Source organism: Neophocaena asiaeorientalis, unplaced genomic scaffold (genome assembly GCF_003031525.2).
Source record: "Neophocaena asiaeorientalis asiaeorientalis breed wild unplaced genomic scaffold, Neophocaena_asiaeorientalis_V1.1 scaffold451, whole genome shotgun sequence".
Classification (NCBI taxonomy): domain Eukaryota; kingdom Metazoa; phylum Chordata; class Mammalia; order Artiodactyla; family Phocoenidae; genus Neophocaena; species Neophocaena asiaeorientalis.
Window position 1 is genome coordinate 537,246 of NW_020171819.1, and position 25,834 is coordinate 563,079.

The 25,834-nt window shown below is 36.1% G+C and overlaps 1 protein-coding gene across 3 annotated transcripts in view; it reads left to right on the forward strand.

The window, feature by feature from the left end:
* Positions 1 to 25,834, forward strand: part of GRIK2 (glutamate ionotropic receptor kainate type subunit 2) — a 626,810-nt gene that overhangs the window by 139,946 nt on the left and 461,030 nt on the right. The gene's annotated exons all lie outside the window — the stretch shown is intronic.

Below are 25,834 nucleotides of genomic sequence, written 5' to 3' on the forward strand. Positions count from 1 at the left end.
TTTTTTTTTTTTTTTGCCATGCCTCAGGGCATGCAGGAATGTAGGATCTTAGTTCCCCATACCAGGGATGGAATCCATGCCCCCTGAAGTGAAAGTGTGGAGTATTAACCACTGGACCACCGGGGAAGTCCCGGACTTTGTCTTATATCTTTGTATGTTTAATGTTTTTCACATTAGATTATTCAATGTATTTACATAGAACTGTAAGAAAGGAATAAGGGTGAATATGAGGAAAACAAGGAAGCATGGAAAAGACATAGGGAAGAGATGTTAAGAGTGGATAAGTTGAATAAATTGATATTTAAGACAAAATGAACAATTAGGTCCAGCTTATCTCAAACCTTTCCATGAAATTGTCCACATGGGTCTTTCCTCATCCTTGTCTTTTAGCCCACTTACCATCTATAACCACATTGGGAAACTAATTTATTAATTTGAGGCCAGATTACAGAAGGCTTTAAGTGCCATGGTAAGCACTTCAGTTTTGGTCTGTAATGCAAGGCGGAGCTCTGCCTATTCCCTGAGTGTCCTTTTGGAAGTGGTACTTGAGTTGGATTAAGTTTACCTGGCTACAAGAGGTGAGAAAATCTCCAAGAGGAGCAATTAAGAAGCTAATACAAGTATCTAAGCAGAAATTACAGTGTAGGGACTAATTTATCGGTAAGAACAAAATGAAGCATTGATATGAAGTTTATCAGAGGAAAAATAGAAATGAAAATTAGTTAGCTTGGAGGCTAGACAGGAGCCATAAGTCAAGTCTGGGAAAAGGAGAGAATGGTACCTTTTGTACCTTGTTATACCCTCTCTTTTGAATGTCCTTTATTCTACTCTGAAGGGTAGCATAGTGCATATGAAAGGATTTTTAGTCTCAAAACTGTTCAGAGAAGGGAAGCCTGTTTAAAGATTTTAAATGGTCTTAAATAGCTGAGATGCCATGCAATGCTATCACACCTTGCCTACTGACAGTGCTGTTAGGCCATTCATGCGTTCATATAGGGTACTGTAGAGACAATGTAAATTGTGCTCTGGTTTTGAGTGTGAGTGCCTAGCTGTAGGAGTTCAGTGATTTTACTACCCAACAGCTGTTGAACCACTTATTTTTATCATGAAGGAAATTAAACATCTGCCCTCATAGTTAATCACCATCCATGACCATTCAGTTGTTTCTGTCATTGGAACTCATTTATCATGGTTTAATAGCATTTCTGTATTTATTTTGCATTTGTCTTTTCTTAATTAGGAAGTTCTGATTTTTAATATCATAGATCCTCATTCTTTTCATACCTTCTTAGCTCACTGACATTAAGAGAAAAGAATTGACAGATTCAAGAGGCAATCCTCATGAAAACACTGCATGTAGAGCAAGAAAAGACATTTTTCCTGATTATCTAAAAAAACTGATGGTGGTAAGCCAATCAGAAGCAGAAGCTGTGATATAAATCAAGGTTTAACTTTTTGTTTCAAATATAATTTACACAATTTAACAGTATTTCTAGTCTTTGGAAAATAATCTGCATTGAAAGACAGGTCCTCACAACTTTGTGCCTCCTGCCATTAATGTAAGATTTCTTTGATATTGGTTGATTAGATACTGATGTTCTAGGACACTACTGAATGCTTCCAATTTCTGCTTTAATATAGCAATCTTCAGGCAGTTTGTGGTGTTCACATATTTGAGAAAGGAATCACTTTTAAGATATGCTGTTTCTAGATATACTGTTTAGTTTTCTTACCCACAAAATATTAACTCTACATGCCGTTACTAAGATGAGTGGTTTTGAAGTCAGCTCAGATGATCTAAACCATATGTAAAAGGCATCTGTATTTTATGCTGGTCTTACTTTTAAGTAAGATGCCCACCCAATACAATCTGTGGAAATCCTTGTGAACACTGACACAGATGGAGGACTATATACAAAATTCCACTTAATGGTTTTAGTTATAAGAGCTATTCTTAATAACATTTGAGGGAGACAACCTCTCTGTTTATAATTCTTTTGAAGCATATTATCCTACAAACCCTGAAAAATGGTAACTTAATTCTTTGAGCTACTAAGTCATTCTAAAAGCACTGAAAATAAAACAGAACTTGCCCATTAAAGCATTACCAACAAAATTTTAGTAATTCTCTCTCAGGAAGAATAAAAGATCGCCATCTGATTTTTTTTTCAAGGCTTTTGATTTTTCTTTCCTTTTTTCCCCTTACTCTAAACCAGCAGATTTATAAGGAATGTACTTGAACAGCAAAACCATTTGCCATTTGGTAGAATTGGCTGACATTTCATTTTTTCTGGGCAGATTGCAGATTAGTTTGACATTATTTTGCTGGGTTCTGAGCTATATCATTAGCATATTGCTTATGACTAAAAGCAAAGTAGTTTCATTTTGTGACATAATAGCCCACTTTTTCTACAAGTACCAAAAATTATGATTGCTCTGAAAATAACTAGGTATTACTCCAGTGTTGTAAAAGAAAAAAAAAAAGAATTCTATAAATGTAACAAAATGTATCACTAAAATGGTGTGTCAGAGGAGAACGAAAACCTCCATAAAAGCATGATGTGTTTACTGTTGATATCTCTTAAATCTTGGCTAGAAATGAGAAACATTCATGAAATATTGGGCTTAAACTGAGATTACATCAGTATGGTAGCAATATCATACTTGTCAACTAACAGAATATAACTGCCTTGTTGTACTACATGAAAATGAAAATTCACTTTTTGATCTAAGGCATAATTCATTTCCTGTCCGTGTTGGATAGCTTTTTGTTTTTAATGTAAAGAAAATAAGAGCCAGGCTACTGTACCACAAGATGGCTTTGTTTGGGGAACCAAGGGAATAACAAACTGCTGATCATTTTTTAATTAAAGTAGAGATCAAATAATTACCAATGCTCCTGTTTCAGTTTTCAGTATATTTGCTCACATCCCATCTGTCCTCCACTGAATTAGCTCTAATATATAAAATAAATAGGGCCACATTGTATAACTATTGGGTTCTTTTCTACGTAAAAAGCAATTGTAGTATTATAGTGGCACATGACATGGATGAGCTACGTTGAACAATCGACTTCCTATGATTTTTTCCCTTTTTTTCATAATGCATTTTTTCATAATGCTGACATTTTATGAAGACAGAATGTCTCGTTGCTGTAAAATGCTGCTTTTACTGACAGTAAGCACCTAAATGAAGTATTGTGCAAATGTTTTGGTCATACACACTTTAGTATTTAAGCAAAACATCAAACCAATTAGTAAGCCATGCTTCAGAGATAAAAGTATATAGTCTGTTAGCAGGTTTTAATACATTTTTTCCCCTAGTTACGTTCATGGATTTAATTCTTCCTAGTTGCATGGCAGCAGATAGAAAGTCTTGAGGGACAAACTATAATTTCATGGTCATCTAAGATAATTGTTATACTAATTGCCTATTCTATTTCCCACTTGTTTCACTGACATTTTTGTACTATTTTTGTGTACCACTAAAATAGTGTACCACTATTTTTGGTACTATTTTTGGTACTGAGGGGTGTTCAGGAATGATGTACATTGCTTCAACATACTCTATTTGTGTTGTGCATCAAAGATGACCAGAAAGGGTGAAAGGTTGTTTTTCATGGACTGGTTTTTAACCTCCCCCCACTATTTTTGGTACTGAGGGGTGTTCAGGAATGATGTACATTGCTTCAACATACTCTATTCGTGTTGTGCATCAAAGATGACCTGGTTTTTGCAATACCTTAGATAAAATGCTATTATTCCAGGAAAAAAATGTATTCAATTTTCAGGAATGATTTTAGGCATATCAGGCACAGCTCCTTTTCATTCTAGCATGCCCATCTTCTTCTAATTCACTCTATATGTTAGCTTTTATCTAAACGAACTCTATACATTCAATTTTCTCCAGGTACAGAATGCAGCAGGGTTGGAGTGGGATAAGCAACACACAAACGAATAAGAGAAAACCTTAGAAAAGACATTTATAGAAATTACATTCCTTTGATTCTAATCATCTTTTTTATTATTAGATTTATTCTGATTTATATTATGCTTTAAGACATAACATGATTTTACTCTGACTTCAGAATTGCCTTTAATGTTTTTGGATAGATATTTATCAACCTCTTTGGGTTATAATCAGATTATTATTATTATGAATATCAAAATTTTCCTTCCGTGAAAAGTCATTCATACACATGCATCTAGATTCTTCCAATGGGTAAGAATTCTTAATTAAAAAGCCAAATTTATTCTAGTTTTAATCAGTGTCACATTGCTACAATCTAAATGAGCTTAACATTATCGAATTTTATCTTCCTAATGGGGAGTAAAAAGTTAAAAATTCTAAATATATGGCTTTTGAAATGAGTGGTATGCTTTTGGTTTGTTGTGGAAGTGGATCAAACTACATTGAGGCATGCTAGCTCTTTTAGGTCCCTAGAGTTTTATTTGGTGTATTATTCTGATAGAACTTGAAACAATATCCAAGTAGGCCATGGAAGTCAAAGTACTACTGAAACCGATCCACTTATTCCTATGGAGCACTTTTGGCTCTCCATGTTTGACCACTTGCTACTTGTAATTCAGATTAAATATGAACCATTCTTTTCAACAAGAACTAAAAAGGAATTTATATTTTATTTCCATTTTGAGGAGAAATAAACAGAGATAATTTTATTTTGCTTAATGAATATTGGTTCCAGCCAGAGTGAGCCCGTTGCTATTTCCTCAAAAGCCAGCAATAAAAACTCATCAGCATTCTAATGAATTGTTTTTATGTCACAAAATGATAGTGGTTGTATTTTTTGGTGTTTTTGTTTTTTGTTTTTGTTTTTTTAAGCAAATCAGGGAGACAGTATTTCAGGGAGTGAAAGAGGCAGAAAGCAATGTCTTTTTAGTCATTTCTTTATCTATGTTCCAGTATTTGTGGCCAGATGGCCCTCTGTGCCACAGAGAGAGGGTGATCATATTGGCAAGGTAGAATGTCTTGACAGGATATCAAATTGTCCTATAAATGTATTAAAAAAATTTACCGTTTCTCTAGTTTGCTATATAATTGAAGAAACGTGCCTAGGGTCATCACTGACCTCCACAAATCATCAGTGATGCAGCTGGAGAGGGAACCGAAGACTCGTGTTTTCAAGCACACTATTTTACATATGCCACTGCCATTGAACAAAATATTTCATCAGTGCTAGAGGGAATACCTTACTGTGAGCAGTCATTTTAAGCACATACCTGTCACACTAAGATTTTCCTAAAACCATCTGCATAGTATTGTTTGCTTAAAATTTTCTGAAATACAATAGAGATGAAATTTCAGGTTTAGACTGACTGCAATGGAAAGGGCAGTAAAGGGAACTACTTATTACCATAGAAACAAGAAAGTATGCACAATGTCAACAACATTTGAAACGAACAAGACTGTTGATAACAGCACATTATAACCTAGCATCCTTTGCTTACAGAATAATTTTGGTTTTATGATTTTACTAAAACGCATACTGATGGCTTATATTTGCAGAACTAGGATTCTCTCAAGAGGCTGTGATGCTCAACTAGGTTATTCAGAATATATTCCATATTCAGAACATAGAATCAAGTAATCTAAACTTAGTGATGGCAACTGGACTCCAAGGTGTACAGATAGATTGGAGAGTAAAAATTACACTGATCTGTGTTTTTATTGTGACATTGTATATTATTTGACAATGCTAGAGACTATGTTATCTCCCTAGCCTAATTTTTCCTATAATTAAACTGATCATTTTAAGCATTTGTAATGTTTTAAAGTTTTCACCACTCATAATAGAAAATTTTGTGATAGGTAGTATATTCTTACTTGACTTTTTTTTTTTTTTTTTTTTTTTGGGACGCGGGCCTCTCACTGTTGTGGCCTCTCCCGTTGCGGAGTACAGGCTCCGGACGCGCAGGCTCAGCGGCCATGGCTCACGGGCCTAGCCTGTCCGCGGCACGTGGGATCCTCCTGGACCCGGGCACAAACCCGTGTCCCCTGCATCGGCAGGTGGACTCTCAACCACTGCGCCACCAGGGAAGCCCCTTATTTGACTTTTTATACATAATACATTAAGCACATTTAACATTTTGCTTAGTCTGGGCTACTAATTAAGGCTATCGATTATAGTATATCACTGTGACCCATAGATACCTTCGGTACATTTTGTTTAATAGCCCTGCTTGTGTTTACTCTAAATAAGTCTAGTCTGCCATGGTGCATCCTTCCTATCAACTGCAACTTCACTGCTGCCAGTGCTCCTTCTTCATATTATTCATTTACTTACTATTTCCTATCTATGTGAATCTGTTAGAAATGTCTGCAGAACAAAAACAAATAGGCTCTGAGTAAACATGTAAGACTTTTCCTATGATTAAAATGTGGGTGCCTTGATGAATGTTTTATAAAATTTATTTCTGCTGCCCAAACATCTCTTTTATCAACTTCTAATTCCAGGTGAATTTCAGGTGATTGAGAATGCTGGATGGCTAACTTAATATTAAGTAGAGTTATTATATTTTGAAAGTATTAGATACAATATTGCACAAATGAAAAATCTGACATATAGAAAAAAGGAGAGAGTTTCAGGGTTCATGTAGCAAGTCAATTAAATAATATTGAGTCATTCAACAAATAATCATTACTTAGAGACAGAGATTGAACCATCACTCCATACGATTGGTTAGATAATGATTAACACAGACTCTTGAAATTAAAAATGAGAGTTTTTGAAGGGCAATTCCCTTGTGTTCTAGAAAGTAAATCTAACATTTTACTTTTATTTACTTTTTTGCAGAGATATACCATACCAAATTGTAATACCAACCTTATAGCAGAAATATGTAAATGTTTGGTGAAATAGGCTCTATAAAGAAAATACATACCTCACGGGCACATATTGTAAATATAACTTACTGTAAATTTAACTCCAAATTCTAGAACATGAATGACGCTATTATGAAAAAAGGAAGATAGGAAATAATCTGATTACTTGAAGGCTTTTATTTTAAAAATTTTAAATAACTGAAGCAGGAAATTGAAATTTTGTAGTAACTACAATTTATCATCTCAGATTAATTATCATAGGGTTTAAATTTAATTTGGGGGTCTTGGCAACAAAGTCATTTGCTTATTAGAAGGGGTATTAATAAGTTACGAACAATCTCCGTTTCTTTGTGTAGGTTTTTAATGGGCATCCTCTTATTATTATTATTATATCTTTTTTTTTTGCTAATATGAGATCTCCCAAATACAATAAGGATTTATCTCACACTTTGCCTTCTAGATGGACGAGTCATAAAGAGACCCGCTTTTCAATGTCCTAAGTCATGTCTGCACATGAAAGATAGTAACTTCTTAGCTGTAGGTTTTTTCTCACATCTTAAAACAGCAGAAATTCTTAGAGCTTTGAATTTTCAAAAAGTGACAGCCACTTTATTTAGAAAATAGTGGTTAATTCCCATGCCTCAGTTTCCTTGCAGTAAAATGACAGGATTTTAGCTTACGTGATCTCTAAAGTTCCTGCCAACTCTAAGATGTATTGAATCATATTAAAGATTGGAGGATGAGTGTGCATCCATTGATATTTGGCCTTTGGATCTGGTCTACCTGCCAAGAAATACTTATTTTCTTGGCAGCTTGTCATGAAAGGTCAGAGATTCTTGGCATTTTTTTCACCTGATCTTTTAATATTCATTCAAGCATGGCTATTTGTCTGTGGTCAGAGTTGTGGTCTGCGAAGATGTACATCCTTTTTAAACTCTGTTTTCTAGGATTTTGAGTCTGTTCTGACAATTTGTATTGGAACATGTAAGAAGACTAGGTGATAGTGCAAACAGCAAATTAAGTTCAGAGCTTTGCAGCAAATGGCAAAGACTATAATGTTCGTTGAAAAGTTATGATGAAAATTTATGAAAAGGCAAATTTTAGCTAAATGCCAGGCCTTTCTGACGACTGGAATCATCTAAAAAGGAAACTAACTGCCATGTGTAGTGTGAGTTCCCTATCAACGGGTGTATTCAAAGAGCAACTGTATGGTTATATGATGGAGATTCTCAAAACCAGTGAGTGGGAGACTAGATGACCTTGTCTTAAAGTTCTTAATTTTAACTTAAAATTAAATTTAAGTTTCTATGAATCCAAAATAAAATATAATTATACTGATCTGGGAATTTTGCTTGAGTAAGGATTCCATGAAGAATTAGACTCAGAACATCTGTCCTTCTCAGATAATGCACTGGGTAAGTTGTCCTGATACTCTACAGTGATACATTAGAGTCATTAATAAGCCAGGTTTTCGACACAGATCTGACTAACATAAGCGAGAAAAAGAGATTCTTTTGAAGGATATCTTTAGTTTGCAGAATTGAATAAGCAATTGAAGTGAAGCCTTGAGCAAAGATGGAAGGCATGGTAGCCCTGCATCTCCACAGCAGAATTTGTGAACTGTGAGCTGATGACTCAGTTTCAGAACTCTTCTATTCCTGTGTCTATGTTCAGTACTCAAATTTCCAAACAAAACTCAGGACCTAAATTAAGTAATAACACTCTTGTGGTCAGTGGAGGGAGTGAGAAAGGAGACTGGTAGGTGAGGAGACCCCGGGTACTGTGACTGCTAGCCCCACCAGAATTAAGGTCTAGTAAGAATATTGATTAAAGTGATCTTTTGAGACAGGGATGGGTTAGGAGTTGCTCAAAAGAGAGGATAAGATCTTACTTAAAGAATTTGTTATTTTTGTGTCTTCCCAGTGGCATCTAAGCTTCTTGAAGTCAAGGATTATGTCTTGCTCACTGTTAAATCCCCAGCTTCTACTCCTAGTCGTTAGAGCATAAGATTTTGTGTAGTAAATACTTGTTAAACAAATGAATGAATAAGTAACTAAATGAATTTAAGTGATGTAGTTTAGTGCTGGTCCAATCTCAGTAGATGAAAAGAATACCGTTTAGCAAACTATTGCCCCAGAGACCCTCAGAGGCTATTATAAATACATGTTGACCACTAGATAGTGAAGGAAGTTCAAGCTTCATTTGTTTTCTTCCCTTTTGCCTTTTATTTCTTCTCCCCCCTCCCTCCCTCCATCCCTTCCTTCCTTCCTTTTTTCTTTCCTACCTCCTCCCTCCCTCCCTTCCCTTCTTTCTTGCTTTCTTCTATGTCTTCATTATATATTTACAGATCATAAAGACAGTGATCTGTCTTTATTAACAAAATATAATTATACACAAGGATATCTGAAAGGTAGCTATTCTGTTGGTATTCTCTTAATAGTTGAACACAGCAGATGGACTATAAGAGTCGTTGCCAAAAAGTCTTGGATTCTAAGGTGTTTTTAGTGTTTCCTGTGTTTCTAAGGAAACTGTAATAATCAAGTCTCTCATCTGATTTTTTTTAAGCTTCGATGAAATCCAGTTCAAGAGTAGACCTAATCATAGTTTATAGTGAGCTTGGGGAGATTTTTCTTGTAAATTTGAAGAAAAAGAGACAGAATCATAAGAGAATTTCAAATGCTATTAACAAGGCTGGAGTTGTTGTTGAAATCAGAAAATGACTGTCTTAAAAATAAATTGCATATTTATCATGTTCATTATATCCATGTTTGAATAACTATTGCTGGCAACTCAGAGTCCTTCGCATGTCACAGGCACATAAATGCTTCCATGTCAGCAACAAACACACGTAAAGAATGGTCACCGTAGCAAGAAGATTCTGTTTGATGCACAAACAGAATCTAGAATCTAGAAGAAGCAGTAGCCTCATCCTTTAAAACACATTTCTTTCTGTCAGCAAATGTACCTAAAAGATAATAGCTTATACTATTTCAAGTACTATGCATAAATTCAAAGCATTTACAAGTCAGCAATTTTTAGACCCTATTTACCAATAGCTGTTTGTGATCATGAGGCATTTGAAGCTTCTTTAATAGTTATATTGTTACATAATAACTGTAGGAGTATAAATTACCTGAAAGCTCAAACAGAAAATTAACTAAACTATGAAACATTAACATCTTCACATAAAATGAAAATCCAGTGATATCAAGAACGCTACATTAATAACTATGCTCCCGTTTTACTTTTAGAATATCATCAGTGGCTATTTGATTTACAGGCTGTCCTATGTTTAGGTGACTACTGATTTATTCCAAACCCATTGTTATCAGGAAGGGTAAGAAAATATAAATAATCATTGGGATGATATCTTCCATTAATGAAGAACTACCTATGTGTTAAGCCACACAAGAAAAAAAAATGTATTTTATGGAGAATTGGATTGTCTTCTGACTATGCTTATGGAATATATGCTTAAGAATAGGTAAGCTCAAAGCCATTTGAAAAACAGGTAAAAAAAAAAAAAAAAAGACAAACTCCAAAACTGATAGATTTTCCGCTCAACTGGAATAGATCAATTTTGTATAGCTCATGGAAGAACATCCAGTGCGGGCAAAAATCAACATGACTCCATCGGGAACACTTCTTGCTGGATTAATCTAATTTCCTTCTGTGCCAGAGTGACAGACTTAGTAGATCCATCTGAAGTCAAAGTCTCAGTATACCTTGATATAGTGAGGCTTTTCTTCTGTTCTGAACTATTCCCAGTTAACAGCCTGGAAAACCTAAACTTTTCTACCAGTATGCAAAAGCTTGGCAATAGTTTTGGCCAATGGGGACATATCAAATAAACCCTATCAGAATGATCACCTAATAGGTCTATACATGATCTCAATAACACCACCACCAAAACAATAAAGAATAACTGACATTTATTCATCCATTATTGTGTGCCAGGTGTTATTCTGTGGTATTTGTATATATTGACCCATTTATTCTGTTCAAGAAGCATCATCAGGTACTGTTTAAAGGCAGGGACTCCAGAGTCTGGGTTCAAACTCTAGTTATACCACTTAGCTGTGTGGCCTTGGGCAAATTATTCAACCTGTCTGTGCCTAGGATTCCTCGTGTGTAATTGGTGATTAAATAATCTTTAGTCCTTAGAGTTGCTGTAAGGATTAGATGAATTATTGTTCGTAAAATGACTAAACAGTGGCTGGTCCTCAGCCATGCTACAAGCATTGTTAGTTAAATAAAAATGTAACCCAAACAAGAAATTGTCAACTACAGAATAATGCTTAGTAAGGAGTTGGCCAAAATACTGCTTTTTGTGATGAGTTCCAAACAATGCCCAAAGAGAGAAAATGATTGAGTAAGCAGAGTATAACATAGCAGAAGAAATGCTGTGATCTCAGTGGGACATTGGTTGAGCATATGTCCAGAACACAGGGCTGTAATTACTTAAAATAAATAGACACTAGGTTGTGTTGATGGAAACGTGTCAAAAGAGCCTTGACACTGGGTTTAGTGCTTTCACCTCTTTTCAACGTATTATAACCAATTTAGTTTTCTCTCCCTCCCCTTCTTCTTCCTTTCTTCCCTTTTCCTTTTATTTTTAAAAATAATTTGGAAGAAAAGGAGATTACCTGGGAAATACAATAGCAATGTCTTTATTATTGAAACCTGTGCTGGAGAAAATTAATAGCGTTTGGATTAGCAGATTATCTGTATAGTATATTTTGTATTCTAAGCAGAATTTTAAAGGTTTCCTGTCACATGTCATCATTTATGACAAGGCAGGATGGGCTCTGCTTTTTGACTCACTGAACTTCCATGATAATTCTGTTCCATGGAACAGGGCCTTCAGTGTACCCTGGGGAATTAAAACTGGGCTTTGGTCCTGCCTTGGAAGTAAGATGCATGTAACTCAATTTGTTGCACCCTGTAAGACCTGTATTATTGTTTTGGATCCTGTATAAATCACCACCGAAGTGCTTCTCTCTATTGTGTCTCCTCTCGGATATTATTTTATTTTGTATTCCATACCTGTGATATACCTCTCTCTTCTTATGCTATATGGAATTTTTTTTTCCAAATCAACTAGACTTTTTTGAGTGCCTCCTCTATCCCATGCTCTGTGCTCTTATACATTTCAAATAATTTAATCCTTAAACTGGCCCTTTGATAATCATTCTGCTCGTTGTTCAGTTGGGGAAACAGGTTTAGAAAAGTTACCTTGCTCAAGGCTCTCCAGGGTAGGTGTGGAACTGAAGTTCAAACCCTGGCCTTCTCACTGTACAATCTGCACATTTCTTCCAAACCTTCTGTTGAGTTGTGCTCAAGGGATAAAGGTGCAAAAGTGCCTCCAAATAGAGAGGGTCTGTCTGTTCTTTGTTAAATGATAAAATCCACCCTAGGGTGGATGCCATGTTTCCTATTTTCCTAGGTAATTTGTTCAAAGCTAAACAAACATTTATTTCTTCATCTTTGCCATTCTTTCCTTCTTTCCACCTGAAGTTTCTCCTCTCTTGAACCTTTTAAGACACCTTTTCAGATTGTTTCTTTTTTCTGTTTTCTTTTTTTTGCTAGTATCCACTCTTGGCTCATCTTTATTTTTTTTTTACTGATTAATTTTTATTGGAGTATAGTTGCTTTACAATGTTGTGTTAGCTTCTACTGCACAGCAAAATGAATCAGCCATACATATACATGTAGCCCCTCCCTTGTGGATTTCCCTCCCATTTAGGGCACCACAGTGCATTAAGTGGAGTTCCCTGTGAATACAGTATGTTCCCAAGGGTTGTCTATTTTATACATAGTATCAATAGTGTATATGTGTCAATCCCAATCTTCAGATTGTTTCTTAATTTCAGATTATAGTCTCTGTATTTTCTCTGGGAATATTTAGTTTTGTCACTGGGGAGATACTCACAGAGAATTGGCCTTTTTCCTGACAAAACACATTAGTGCTACTCTGATCTTCTACCTCCCAGGTGTACAGAAGACTCCAATGCATCATTGCACAAAACAAAGCCAAGCAGCACTTCTTGCACGTTGTCATCTAAGGGCCTCTAAAGACCTATAGGCCATGTACATATTTTCAGTTTGAGGAGCCTAAAGTGGCTTATTTTAAGTGCAGATTTCTTGTAACTTTACTGTTTTCTCTTATAAATTTTGTCTACATTTTGCATTTTACTTTGTAATACAGAGGTTTTTGTTGAAATATAAAAATAATATGTTTCTCGGGTCTTCAAGGAAATGTGTCTAACCATATTTGTGTACCATGTTTATCCTGTGGATATATGTATCCCAGCACAAGGTTGAATGCTCTGGGGGTAGAAGTACCCCACTTAGAAACACAGACCTCAAAGAGAGCTATGTTTCATCTTGGAACCTGCACAACCAAATTATGTAAGCCTTTCTGAGAACACATGACACTGTACAATTACAAAACGTATGTGTGCATCTTTATGTTTCATAGACACTTGGTTTGATTTTGGAGGATATGATAAAAAAATGACCATGACTTTGTTACATAAGCATAGTGCCAATATGTATAATATTCTTTCATAAAAGCAACTTTTTACTTGGCTAAGATTATAATTTTGAGTTAATTAGAGATACTAGAACCATAATTATATCACTCAATTCTTAAGCAAGAAACCTTGAAGACTTTCTCAGAGACTTCCTAAAGATTTATTTAGATTTTATGATTAATGTTCCTTTTCATCATTAGTCTGATTATATATCTGAATTTTTTGATGCCTTTACTTCTTCTTTCCCATTTCCATGAGATCAGAATCCTTATTTATCTGTACTGCCATTTAGTTCTCAATATTTTTTTCTGAACAGATCTCTCCAGCTTTCTCATTCCCCTGCACCTGATGCCCCATCCATCTCTCTCATGCTGCTGAATCAAGCAAAGCCTCTACCCTATTTGTTTAAATGTATTGCACATACTTTTCATGGTTATTCAGTTCTGGATTGCAGGCTCTCAAGGAGCATGGATTACTTCCATCCACTTATGCTTCTGGACAAGAGTGATATCACACTGTGAAGATAATAATCATGAGAAAAATCTTTGATGGACTACGCATCTTACTATTAAAAAAAGAATATAAAAGACTGCAATTCCCTGAAATATGATTTCAGAAAAAGCATGATAACTATTTCTGTCTTAGAATTTGTTTACTTTAAATATTGCATAATAATCACCTCTAATGATACTCTTAGAAATGTTGAAGTTTTATGTTGGCATTTTATTTGGGAATTTTTTCATATCTCCACCCATAATTTGTCTTAGCTTTTCTATTAAGTGTTAAAGTTCTCAAAAGATCTTCTTCATCTACTGAGACACATTGTAGTACAGCAGTTAAGTGCAAAGACTGGAGACAAACTGAAGGTATAAAATCCTGATTTCACCATTTATCAGCTATGAGACCTTGAGCAAATTATTTAACCTTTCTGTGCCCTATTTTTCAGAGGATGATAAAGCACAGGATTGTTGTGTGGGTTAAATAAGTGATATATGTTGAAGAATTTAGAACAGTGTCTGACTCATTGCAGTTGCTTCGTGCATATTAATGAATATTGTTCTGTGATATTATTTCGCTATCTCCTGAACTGAACTTGATAATTCCACAGTGCCCCTTTCATACCTTGTGGCTTTTCTGTTTTTCTTTAACTCTCATCAATTTTCGCGTCTCTAGCTCATGTCTTACTTATGAAATAAACACCTGCCATCTATATTATGGTATTTCCCATTTCCTCCCATAACATGTGAGATTAGTGAAAGCAGAGGAAGACCTGGATATTCCAATTATCCCCTCCAAATTGCACTTATTGGTCTGTGGCATGCGTTGCCTATTAGCAGTTTCTTTCATCATCGTCATCATCATCACCATCTCTTGAGCATGATCATCATAGCTAACATTTATTGAATGCTGAAGACCTGCCAGGAACTAGTCTAAGCACTTTATATTTATGGAATTATTTAACCTTCACTAGAGTTACATGAAGTAGGTAATAGCATCCTCAGTTACAGATACAGACATGTTGTAGGAGTGTCATTCCTCCTATTGCTTCCTTCTTACCTTTGCATTGCCTCAGAAACAGATTAGAGCTGAAACACCCGCTTGTAGGTGATCCACCGTCCCTTCCTTCCTTTGAACCCTTGGAAGATGACAAATGACCATTGAGTGGATGATATGTTTATCATTCCTCTTGTGACAATATTGAGGATTAATTCAGGGGGCATTAAATGTCCAACGTTTGAACACGTGGATCAGCCTGATTGCTTTTGGCAGGTACTAAGTTAGAGGGAGAAGCATATACAGAATAAATTGTGGCATACAATGAAAATGAGTTGCTGTGTGGGGTTCCGTGTAATGCCTCCTGGATTGATCAAATGGAGGATGCCTAGAAATGATGGATTGAAAGAAAAAAAAAGGCCTGTAGTATTGCTCTGTGGTAGGTGGGGACAACCTGGTGGGGTGGGAGGAGAAGGCTTGGCACTTCATAGAAACAGATGCTTGAATGGATTTTGCAGGTGGTTTTATGCTAGTTCGTGGTGGGCTCTTTGGCAGATCTTTCCCTCGGTTCTTTTAGTTCAATCCAAGCTTGAGATGACACTGTGTATCTCTGCTGGCAGTATGTGTACACTGACCTTGCCAATATTTTTCCAGTTCACATTAAAAAATATTTTTATTTACTTTTTACCTGATTTTAATGCAGTAAGCTTTTTTTCTCTTTCAATTTAAATGTTTAGAGAGCCACTTTATGGATGAAACTGTCTTGATTGCTATTATGAATCTTCCATTAAAATGCTAGGGTGAGAATAGGTTCTTAGATACCTGCTCTTGTTGGCTTAATTTAAAATCCCAAATGCAATATTTTAGACTACAATAATAAAAGCTAAGACTTGCTGAGTGGCCGCTCAGTGTCAGTGTTTCAGGCGCTTTACTTAGTTTGTAGCTTTTAATTCTCACAGCAATCCAGTAAGGGAGGAACTATAGTTATCCCCACTTTACTCATGGAGAAAAGAAAATATGAAGGGGTTAAATAACTTATCTGAGGCTACTCAGGAGGTGGCTGAGTAAGATTTGTACCCAGGGCTCTGTCTTTAGAACCCATGCTCTCAACCATGCCACCTCCTTTTGGGTAGTCATCTGCAGGCAATGTGCCTCATTGCACAGACTATTTTCTGTAGCTGTCAAGCTCAAAACAAGCCAGAAACTCCTTTCCAGAGACACACAAAATTATAACTTGAACTTGTTTTTCTGTGTTCTCTGCTTTTTACCAGCTTGAGAATAGGAGATCGAAGTTTTTATTTTAATTAGTAACATTGAAATACGTTAAATAGAATCTGTGGCAGCAGCTGTGTATTCTCACTTTAACTTGAAAACTACATTCACTGATATCTTTTTAGTCTTTGGAAAGAAATCTATTGTCCATTATAGCTGCTACTGCTCTGAACCCTTTTGATAACTGTCCATGCAAGTGTCTGTTCTGTCTTCTTGGGGAAAATAACAATGGCATATTGTACTTCACAGGTGCAAAAATGAAATGATTTGCTCCATCATTAAGTTTGCTTAATTTACAGCTTTTTATGTTTAATTATGTCTGTTGTTCATAGATTGGATATTGAGGGTCCGACAAAGATATTTGAATCAGCTTTGTAGTGTCATTGAGTAGGTCTTTCACTGCAGGATACTTAAGTCTTTTCTCCAGTTGCGACAGTTTGGATATCCTCAGGGGTTCCGAGCTGTCTTCAATTATGCCAGCTGTCTGAATATGGAATGTAAAACTACTGTTACAGTGGGGAATTAAATATTATTTGGCCCAATTTTACCTTTCTAGTCAAAAGTAAATCGCACGTGGCTGCATATGCAGTGAAAGTAGACAGATGCGGTGCATGCAAATGTACTGTGGGTACAATTTCCCTTTCAAAGCATTTATGGTTTGGAGAGAACACCCATCTGCCACTAGTAAGTCAAGTAACCTTGGGTATGTTCCTTTACCTCTCTGGGATTTTATTTCCTTACCTCTAAAAGGAAGGGGTTATTCTAAATCGTTTGGAAGCCATTTGGGATCGAATCATGAATGTTTCATGATCTTGGGAATTTTATTATTCTCACCTCTGTACTGTTTCTGCTCCAACTACCTGGGGAAGTCTCAGGTCAGCACCCAACTACGCTCACCCATGACTCTGCAGTTTCCTCAAGAATAAACAACAGTAGCCAGATCACTGTGATCTCAAATTTCCCCCTACCCTGTTATCCCTAGAGATGCATGTTTCCTGGGAGCTTGTCCAGAAGACGTTTAGAATGAAATTTATCAGAATATAAGAATTTTCTTTTCAGACTGGTGCACAGTAAGCTTCCAGCTGATCGTTAAATGTGTGGTTCGCATTTGGAAGAGCTTCACATAGCAGCTATAAATGGGTGGTTTAGGTGGGATTCCTGGCTGTGGAGAATGGGGCGGTTGGGTGGTGGTCACTTTTTTGAGCCCATAAAGACTGTTCTAGTTCATCTTTGAATGCCACCTTAAGTTATGCATGACTTATTATTACTATTCCTTTTTACCACTAATCCACAGTCATGGGAGACCTAGGGATTAGGGTCAGGGGGACAAAATTTTAGGGGAGTAAAAAGACAATGTGGGACTTTCATAATCTGGAAGCTTACATCGTTTTCAGTTAGTCACTGGGTACAGTTATATCTGGATCTGGCTGAGTCCCAATTATGTTCATTCATTCATTTGATAAACAAGATTTTGTCATGCACCCAGCATGTGATGGCATTCTTCTAGGCCCTGGGAACACAGATGTGAACAAGACAGAAAAAAACTTTTGACCTCATAAGACTTATATCAGGAAGAGTTCAACACTTCGATGTGAGTTGACTTTCAGACCAAGTATCATTGTTATGCCTACTTATGTAATTCTCCTCTTCACTTCACTTCTTTCTGGTTGTTGGAATGCTCTCTTGTCACAAAAGCCAAACAGATAGTCCCAGTGTAATAGACAAAATGTGATTATGTGGTGGCCTCTCACTTTCTGAAATTGTGGCAAGGACTATGAGTTGCGAAGATTGATGTAAAGCTTCAGCATCAAACACAGAGCTGACTTTAGGTAGTTAGTGAATCATGAATGAAAACCACTGGGTGAATTTTAGTTTGGTCTGTCATCAGGTCGGTCACGCTGGGGAGTACTTGGGAGGGAGGGAGGCGTGTGGAGTTTTCTCTCAGTGCCGTGGCTGGAGGGGAGGAGAGAAGGACTATCTACTTGTGTTTTAGGAAAGAGAAGACCTTGGAAATGGGAATAAATTCATAGGTGAACTGCACAAATTGTACATTTCTCTCATGTGGTAGTTGAAGAAATTTGAGCTGGAACATCTCAAATGAATGATCAGAATTATACAGAAAGTTAATCAGCAGTTGTGGTGTTGAAGGTTTGAGGCAGTGAGATTTAGCATCCTGAACTTTCTAGTTTTGAGAGGATAGTCCTGAGCTTTCACACAGAGGATGTCTGTTCTTTGCTTTTTCTTAATTCTCTGGAAATATATTATGGGTCTCATGCCTTCTTCATATGGCTTGGCTGGTTGATGTATGGGTGGGAAACCCCAGTGTGGGCATTTAGCTTTGTTGGCCTTTGGGTTGCTTCACTGCACAAGATGCAGCCCTAATCGGATGCTCTGCCCAGCACAGATGTGTTGTCTGTACACCTGAGAATTGGAAAGGTGATGTGCTCAGCATTCTCTTATAAGCTTATTTCTCTAGGAACTTCAAAATCCTCTAATGGAAAGGCCTCTCCTGCTACCTGAGACTTCCTTTTACTCTTTCATTGGTGTTCCAAGATGATCAATAGGAAATACTCTCAAAACACTCTGTCTGAAGTTCAAACTACTGGACTCTGATAAGTCCGGGCAGTCCTGCACAGCAGCGTACTCTTTAACTTCCACTTGTAATCACATTGGAAATGTACATGATCAAATTACTTACTCCTCAGTGCTATCCTTGTGAGTATTTCTTCCTCATCCATTCAACAGTCAAGGGCAGTTCTCTGTCAGGCACAGAGGGGAAATACAAAATGTCTTCAGGGAGCTCCTATTTTTGGAAAGGAGACAGAAAAAGAGAATAACTGATGTACAATATTATAAACACTATAATAGAGTTATACACGGAGTACCATAGGTATTATATGACACAACAATAGACGTTTTTAATGATTGTCCTTTGTCTTTAGGAAGTGGTTAAATGTTTCCAAAATTCTCAATTAAAAGGTTGGGATTTATCAAATTTATCATAGAAAGGCTTAATTCAACATGTGTCAATTAAAGTGATATACATCAGTTGTGGAATTTGTCATTATTTTGAATATTTTATATTCTAGAAATTTCTGATGAGTGAAGAATTATTTTCTTTGTACCCTGCTATAACCTCAGCATTTACAACGTTTCCTGGCACATAGTACAAGCTAAAAAATATTTAATGAACACATGAATTATCCTGAAAAGAAAAAATACCACCATCAGAATTTGATTATAGAATCATAGCGGAAATTACCACAGGGAGTTTAAGCTCAGGGGCTTAGTCTGCTCAAAGAACTAACAAGGCCAATGTTAGAGATAGTTTTCTTTTTCTTGTATGAGCAAGTTAAATTTGCATTACGGAAGGCAGCAGGGCAAAGATATTTGGGAATCGAGTTAAAACAATTAGGTTCTGCAGCCATAGATCAAACTTTAGAGAATTGGAAGGAGCCACAGGAATCTAAAAGTCAAAGTAATAAGGACAAAGGCAAAAACAGGAGACTGCCAGAAAGTGCCTTAAACCTTGTCAGGAGTTGTCTTAAGTCTCAGTGCTCAGCTCATGCCTGCCCCTCCGCGCCACCTTCCAGAGAAACTACCTGCTGACACGCCCAGCGCCTCAGTGGACTCTTATGGTTTGGGCCATTTTCTTGGCCAGACCTGGTTAGATCTGGATGGGCTCCTGACCCACAGACAGCTAACCTATTCTTCTACGCCTGACCTGGCATCAGAATTTAAGGTGTGTGTATCTATAATGCAGAGCTGAAAACTGTTAGTGGGAGGAGCTGAATTGGGAAAGCCACGGCTGAAGTTTTGAGAGAGCAGAAGTCACAGGGAAAAGAATGAAGAGTTATGCAGGGTGAGCTGAGACCCCATGTGAAGGAGGGACCAGACAGCCCCGGAGAGACACAGAGGAACAGGGCTACTGAATCTCCTGAAGGCTTTTTATTCCCAGTACCCATGTCCTTAGAACTGCACCTCTCCACCTCCACACAGACGCACACATGCAAGATTTTTATTGCTGTTGCTGTTGTTAAAGGTAACTAAAGTAGAATTTTATTCTTTCCAACCCATTCAAAAAGCCAATTAAAATATTCACAAATGCTAATTTTTTGTTGTTGGGATGTTAGGTGGAATTAATCAATAGAATTGTGTGGGCAGAGCATTTCCATCGCCGTATTTGGATGAAAGCAACTCAGATCTCTTCTCTTACCTACCCCTATGTCTACCCCTGTCTGGGTTAGTTGACCTCTCAGAGTTGCCTATCAAACTGTATATATCATGGCAATCAATATAGCTTTGAAATTCTCTCTTAATCGGACTCTACGTCTGTATTCTCCACTAGATAGTAGGCTCATGGGGTAAGGTTCTGAATTATTTACTGTTCCTCTTTTAGTGCACACTCTAGTGCCACAAAATGCCCAAACTGAATACATTCTTGACACGTGATTACTGAAAAACAATCTGTGCTTGTATATAGAAAGGATACCCTCTGTTATTAAATATACTGACTTGAATATTTTCCCAAATAAACCATATTTATATGTAATCACTCAAAGTGAAAGGATATTATGTGGTAGCACTATGATGTAACTGGGTGATCTAATAAATGGATAGAAAAGACAAGAAAAGAATACAACCAGTTGCAGTTGAATTTAATTCCCACGTTCATTCCTGACCATCTTCTTATACTGATAGTTGAAACATTATTGAGAAAAATGTCAGTACTGAATGCTGAAAGTATGCTGTTCAGATGTCTTTTACCATTCATTAATTGATACTTGGATTTTACTGTTTCTGTTGTGGTAACCCCTTTAACTTTTATGCTAGTGACTCAAAACAAAAGCCCTCTTAGTCTTCAAAGTAAATGAGCTTTTCACACAGTGACTGCTCTGCAGAGGTGTGCTGTGCTGTAAATAGAGCTAGCTTCCAGCCCACCTCTGTTGTAATTACAGGGTCCTAAGGAATTAGTGGAGCAGATCATCTTATGGTAAACAGCGTGCATATGATGGCTCTCTTGATTTTCAGAAAACAGCTGGCTCTTCTTTTTAATAGTAGTTTAAAAGTAGTTCTTGACTCTTCTGTTAATGTCAAGTTTGACATATTTGCATTATGAGACGTAGATATTTTAGAGTACCTTCTATATCTAGAGGGATTTGGACTTCAAGGTTAGTCAAGAGAAAGGCACGTCCATAACTGCACATTTTCATCTAAAATTTTATGTAATTTTCTTTCTATGGGTACATTCTTTCTCTTACTAAGAGCATTTAATTTAATCCAGCATTATAATGTTTTGTAAAACTTTCAGTGTGAATTGCTTCAGTAATTGTTACTTTTTCAATTACTTTTTCATGCACGTGGAAACAAACATTATTAAAAACTTGGTTAGTTTGGCTGCGTTATTTGACTTAATTTTTCACTCAACTATTTCCATTGAGGTAAATAAATATAAACAGTGATAACGAATGGAGAATTTTGAGGAAAATGTCTTTCATATGGGTAATAAATACCTGATTAACCATTGGAACACTACATATTAATATAAGAAAGAAAACCAAAATAAATTAATTAGTAATGAAGGAGGAGGAAAATAGGAACAATGCTATGAATGGAATATTAGACACTGAAGTTTTCAGTAATTGATTACAAAATTTCATGTTAGCATTTCATCAGAAGGCACTTGAACGAGTACATTTTTATTTTTAATGACGTGTATATTGCAGATATATCTCCAAATTGCAAATGTCTGTATCTTTCCATAAATGTTAATCATAAGGACATGACACTTTTGAAAGTTATGCAAAAGTCTGTTTTCTATAAAACATTTTAATGATAAAAGTTTAATCTCTTCATTTAGTTTTCCTACTTTCATTAGCAGATTTAGCTAATATAATAGATTTCTTTATAAAGTTGATTTGTCCAGAAATACTACGATCACACTGTGTGATATATTGGTAATATTTTAAAATTTTTTTAACAAATTAACAACTCTTCCTTCACATCTAGTATCTGATTAAAATTTTTTTTTCAAATAAGAAGGAAATATGTCAGAAGGAAAATGGTTGAACTGAAGGAAACCATCACTGATAAAAATAGTTACCATCGAATGAGAGCTTATTCTGTGTCAGGCACCTTTTTAAATGGTGTATGTGCAGCTAGTTGTTTTATCTTCACTACAAACCTGTGAGATTGGTGTTGTTATCCCCATTGCACAAGAGGTAACAGGTGTGGACAGTTTAAACCTCTTGCCAAGATCACTTAGCTAGTAAATGGTGGATTGAGTATTTAAACAGAGCTGTTTAATGTCAAAACTCAGGCTCTTATCCACTGTTTTAGGAACCTGCTTCATGGTGATATTTTGAGGATGATAAATGATATGATGAATTTGTGGTACTTTACAGTGGATTAGAATAAGAAAAAATTAAGTATCATTAGAGTTTGAAAAAAATTGTAGAATTCTCTAAATTGTTTTTGACTTCATATAAGCTTTTGTGTTTTTAAAGTGTTTTAGTCTCTGTATATTTAAACCACATTTTTCTAAAGAAGATAGTTTTAAATACTTGAAAAATTGGCTTTGGAGTTAATGCAGTCTAATGTAGGAAACATGCTTATAATATAACAAAACATGAACTGCTAATTATTTTTTCTAGATTCCTACTGACCTGAAATTTCTTGACATATTTTTAGACCACCAAGTACCATGAAAATTCAAGGGGATTCTCCTGACTCCAAGGCAGAGTAAGATCCTGAAGTATTGTCTATTGCAGAGTCAGAGTTAAGAGTCAGCTAATTTTGGTACTAAGGGCAATGTAAGAAAAATATACCTGTCATAATTATCAAAACAGCCCATGATTTATATAACTCCCTATTAACTGAGGTGTTTTGTTAACCAGACTCCTACTTATTACGTAAAATAGAGATGTTAAAGTTTATTAATTAGTTACTTGACAACTATGGGACTTTCAAATATTTAGCCTCAGTTCAATAAAGTGGTTTTTCTGTTTGTTACTAAATTATATAGTCATGCTGCTTTCCTTTATTCAACATCCAGTTTTTCATGTTTCATTCTTAACTCCTACACTCATGGGAGGTGGCAGAATAATCACCACCTAATCACTGAAGCCACTCAACAGGAAAAGCGATCTCTCAATTTTTCTCACCTACAACAGAAAATTTCTTCGGGAACACTTCCTTTCCTTTACCTTCTAATCTCGGAAGAGGAATGGTTCCCATTTGCTTTCAGCTACTTGTGCCCTTGGTATTTCTCTCTCTTCATCCTTCTCTACATCACACAATTACTCCCATTATTTGATTGCTTAGAGATCTACTTTCAGCTTAAAAATGTACTCAAGATTTCCTTATCCTTAAATTCCTTCCCTCAATACTGCTTCCCCCTCAAGTTACTCTCTCATCTCTTAACTGCCCTTTAGTAACAAATTGTAGATAAAGTGATCTGCAGTTCTTTCTCTCTAGTTACCACCCACTCCTTCCTTAATCCTTTATTATCCGGCTTCTACCCACAGCACTGCAGTGAAGTCATTCTTACAAAGGTCATCACTTCCCTCTAAATAGCCAGATACAACTTCCTATTCTCTGTGCTCATTCTACCTAACCGCTCAGAAGTCTGTAGCATTACTAGCCACTAAGTCTTCTGTATTCAGTAAGTGTTCTTTAGGTGCCCATTATGTGCAAAGCCTCGGTTTTAGAAGATGAATAAGGCCCACCGTATGCCCACCTGGAGTTCCCATTTAAATGAGGGAGACAGATGCAAAAACAATGACCATACAGGGAGATGAGTGCTCTAACTCAATTGTCTGCTGAGTAAGACATTGTGGGCCAAAGAATGGGGAAATTTCCCAGAGTAAGTGGTATTTGAAAGGATTAGTGGGTGGGAATTCCAGGCTGTTTAAATAGTACAAGGCAGCACTGAGTTGGGAACAAGCATACCATGTTTTGGAAATAATGAGTGTGGTTCAAATTTACAATGCCTGGGGGTAGAAATGGGGGTGGGTGTGATGGGAAGTTGGAAACAGTTCAGGGACAGAGTGTACAGATTCAAAACTGTTTCCCATTGCCTCTGTTCTATGCTTTGATTCTTGTTTTCCTTGGTTGACTCCCATTTTTTCAGATTACTCCTCAAAAGTTACTTTTCCGTGATATGGCATCATTTTACGTCTCGGCCCAGGTGATGTTATCTATTTCATGTCTTCAACCATTACATTAGGCGCATGCAGTTTACTAGCATCTATAGATCTCTGTCCCTGACTTCTCTTCTGAACTATAGATGTAAATGTTCTTCTTCCGCTGTATGTCAATTCACCTCATATCAAATACGGTCAATATCAAAGTATATTTAATCTTTAAACTCTTTGTTCTTTCTGTATTCTTTATCTCATTCAATGACTGTCACCTTCCCTTTGGTTACCAAGAGAAGGATTGTATTCATTTTTCCTTCCTCCCTCTGGATAACTGATTAGATGTTTAATCGGTCATGCTACTAAAATACTTGCTGTGTCTAATCCTTTATTTTCATCCTCACCTAGTTTATGTCATCATTATTTTTACCTAAACTATTTTCTAAGTATTTTAATGGTTATTTCACTACCTGGAGCCTCTTATATAAAGCTATATAAAATATGGTTTAAATCAATTAACTTCTTTTCTTTCTAAAATCTTTCGTATTACTCCATTTTGTACAAGATAGAACACAACTTTGACATTCCAGTCCAGGGGCTCTTTATGATCTTGTTATGACCTATCTTTTTGGCCTTGGAATCCCTTGCATGACTACCTTACTCTGTATTCCATCAATGAATATGACTCCTTCATTCCCTTAAAGATTCACTCAATATTTAGTATGTCCATCTCCTTGCCTCACTTGCTCTTCATAAAATGAACCCCCATTTTCCTTTAAGGCCCAGTGTTCTTAGGACCTCCTCTGTGTACCTTACTGCATAGCTCAGATTGGAACCAACTGGTCTTTAGTGTTTCCTTAGCATGGTTTGGACCTCTGATAATGCCCATGTATTCTACCTTGTTTCGAAGTAGTTAATTTAGCTATTTCTCTAGTGAGATTTAAATTTCTCAAGCATATATTTTATATATTTTTGACTATATTTGGGGTATTAGAATGATACTTAGTAGCTGTACTACTTGAACATTGTAATGTGAATTCAAATGCAATGTCCTCTTCAAGTTTTATCTCAGTTATTTGGAGATTAAGATTGAATGTGATATATTTATTTGACTGTAAGTATTTCAAGGACAGGGGCTTATTTACAGCTATATTTGTAATCAACTACTCCCAAAAATGTTGGGCACATAATACTGTTCAAATATTTATTGTTTAATACCTACAGCCTTAACTGCCTTGTAATTTCAATAACAATGAGGGAGATAGCTTCTTTGTAAACCATGCATATTTATGATTCCTTTGAATCTCCTTCTCTCTTTCCACCAAATAAGCAATCTGATTTAGCTGACTCTACTATAGGCTCTCAAAAAACTAGACTTTTTTTATCACCACACTCATTTCATAATTTGTACTTGTGTTGACCTATGTACTTCAGAGTTTTCTTCATTAAACTAAGAAGTCACTAAAGTCAGTAGTTTTTTTACTAAAGTATACACACACACACACACACACACACACACACACACACGTATATGAACAATGAGAGATATTG